This window comes from Papio anubis, chromosome 2, assembly GCF_008728515.1.
Source record: "Papio anubis isolate 15944 chromosome 2, Panubis1.0, whole genome shotgun sequence".
Taxonomy (NCBI): Eukaryota; Metazoa; Chordata; class Mammalia; order Primates; family Cercopithecidae; genus Papio; species Papio anubis.
The window spans coordinates 92,490,925-92,493,964 of NC_044977.1; the positions used below are offsets into that span (position 1 = coordinate 92,490,925).

At 48.3% G+C, this 3,040-nt stretch overlaps 1 pseudogene; it reads left to right on the top strand.

Moving 5' to 3' along the window:
- Positions 1-1,188: 1,188 nt before the first annotated feature.
- Positions 1,189-2,098, top strand: LOC101019468 (annotated as a pseudogene).
- Positions 2,099-3,040: the final 942 nt, after the last annotated feature.

Consider the following 3,040-nt stretch of genomic DNA (forward strand, 5'->3'; position numbering starts at 1 on the left):
CCCCATCTCTACTAAAAAAAAATACAAAAAAATTAGCCAGGTGTGGTGGCACGCACCTGTAATCCTAGCTACTCAGGAGGCTAAGGCATGAGAATTGCTTGAACTGGGAGGTGGAGGTTGCAGTGAGCCGAGATCGCACCACTGCACTCCAGCCTGCGCAACAAAGTGAGATTCAGTCTCAAAAAAAAAAAAAAAAAAAAAAAAAAAAAAAACCAAAAGAGAAAAATGAATGCAATGCTGTCCAGGCTGGAGGGGGAGGAGAGTGCGTCCCCCTGGGAGAACAGGAAAGATATATGCCTCAGCTTCTTGACTCCATGTCTTTGAGGTAGCCTGGAAGGCCCTCCTCTGCCTTGTCCCGCCACCAGCAACAATTCGCCGCCAGGTGAAATATCAGGATGTTCTCAGTGAATGAGGGAGTCTGGGAACTCCTACTGTTCCCCAGGAAGCAGTAAATGCCACCTCTTTCTCTCTTCCTGTCCCAGGCTGCTGAGCACAACCCACCCCATTGCCCTCACCTCCCCATCTGTGTAGCAGCACCCGCTGGACAGGCTCCCCCTGGCCGGACTGTGTTTTACTCTGCTCTGTCGGTTCCTTAGGGCCTGTGTGGGGTCTAGCAGTGGGGATCACGATGTATATTTATATATATTATTTTATTTTATTATTTTATTTTTTGAGACAGTCTTGCTCTGTCACCCAGACTGAGTGCAGTGGTACGATCACAGCTCACTGCAGCCTCAAACTTCTGGTCTCAGGCGATCCTCTTGCTTTAGCCTCCCATGTAGCCGGGACCACAGGTGCATGCCACCATGCCCAGTAAATTTTTGTATTTTTTGTAGAAACGGTGTTTCATCATGTTGCCCAGGCTTGTCTCAAACTCCTGTGATTAAGTGATCCTTCCCCCTCATTCTCCCAAAGTGCTGTGATTACAGGTGTGAGCCACTGAGCATTTTTAAAAGTCAGTGCTGGGGCTGGGCACGGTGGCTCACACCTGTAATCCCAGTACTTTGGGAGGCCAAGGCAGGCAGATCACCTGAGGTCAGGAGTTCGAGACCAGCCTGGCCAACATGGTGAAATCCCATCTCTACTAAAATTACAAAAATTAGCCGGGCGTGGTGATGTACGCCTGTAATCCCAGCTATCTGGGAGGCTGAGGCAGGATAATTGCTTGAACTCGAGAGGTGGAGGTTTCAGTGAGCCGAGATCACCCCATTGCACTCCAGCCTGGGTAACAGAGCGAGACTATGTCTCAACAACAACAAAATAATAATAATGATAAAAGTCAGTGCTGGGTGCATAGGATACTGAGTAACTATTTCTTTTCATGGCTTGGTTGTGAATTTCTTGGATCTCCCTCTGTGACCTTGGGCAAGTTGTGTAGCTCCTCAGAGCCTTCAGTTCCTTATCTGTCTAAGGAGAACAAATTCCAACCTCATTGTGAGAACTCAAGGGGCGATGTATGTAAAACTTTCAATTCAAAGTTCTCATGAGTTCTCCCAGAAGCCACCACTCCTCTTTCCTTAAGCAGCCTGAGGTAATCTGTGAAAATGGTTCGCTATTCACTTGACCCAGAGAACCCCACAAAATCATGCAAATCAAGAGGTTCCAATCTTCGTGTTCACTTTAAGAACACTCGTGAACCTGCCCAGGCCATCACGGGTATGTATATATGAAAAGCCACGGAGTATCATTCCGACGTTACAATGGTGGGGTTGGCAGGTGCGCCCAGGCCAAGCAGTGGGGCTGGACACAAGGTCAGTGGCCCAAAAAGAGTGCTGAATTTTTGCTGCACATGCTTAAAAATGCAGGGAGTAATGCTGAACTTAAGGGCTTCCATGCAGATTCTCTGGTCATTGAAGATATCCGAGTGAACAAAGCACCTAAGATGCGCTACCGGACCTACAGAGCTCGTGGTCAGATTAACCCACACATTAGCTCTCCCTGCCACATCGAGATGGTCCTTACTGAAAAGGAACAGATTGTTCCTAAACCAGAAGAGGAGGTTGCCCAGAAGAAAAAGATATCCCAGAAGAAACTGAAGAAACAAAAACTTATGGCACAGGAGTAAATTCAGCATTAAAATAAATGCAATTAAAAGGGCGGGGGGGACTTTGAATCCCTAGAACTCAATAAGACTGAGAGAAAGGGAAGGTGTAGAGGTAAGCTGGGTGCCTGGTGCTCAGACCCCGGGCTGGGGGCTTCCACAAGGCAGTCTGTTGTTCTTTATCACAACCCAGGGAAGTAGGAACTGTCACTCCTTTCACAAGCCCACCCCTAAGGTTCAGAGGCCTTTACCTGTCAGTAGAGCTCTTTCATGTCCCAGCCAGGAGCTGGAGCTGGACACTGCAGTGACACCCTTGACAGAGGAGGAAGGAGGTAAGACAGGCAGACAGATAGAACAGAGGAGGGTCTCCAAGACCACAAAGACACCGTGAGTCAAGGGGTAAATGAACATTTGAGAGAGGACCTAGAAGGCCAGTTGCAAGAAGACCGGATTAAGGAAGTCTTGAGACCAGGAGCAGTGGCTCACGCCTATAATTCCAGCATTCTGGGAAGCCAAAGAGGGAGGATCACTTGAGCCCAGGAGTTCAAGACCAGCCAGGGCAACAGAGGGAGACTCCATCTCTACAAAAGTGAAAAAAAAAATTAGCCAGGTGTGGTGGTGCCCGACTGTGGTCCCAGCTACTTGGGAGGCTGAGGTGGGAGGATCACTTTAGCTCAGGAGGCTGCAGTGAGCTGTGATTGTGCCACTGCATTCCAGCCTAGGTTACAGAGTGAGACCCTGTCTCAAAAAAAAAAAAAAAAAAAAAAAAGCTTTGAACCTGAAAGGAAGCCTGGAAAACAATCATACCAACACAACCAATTAACAAATGAGGAGCCTGGGGCACAGAGAGGGAAAGTGGCAAAAGCAGGGCTAGAAACCAAGTTTCCTGACTCCTAGTGTGTTCATTCTGGAGTTGCATCCTCTGGGTGGTGACTGAGGGCCAGAAGGAAGGTCCATGGACAGCCTACAGCTTCAAACAGAAAAGAAAGTCTTTAGGGA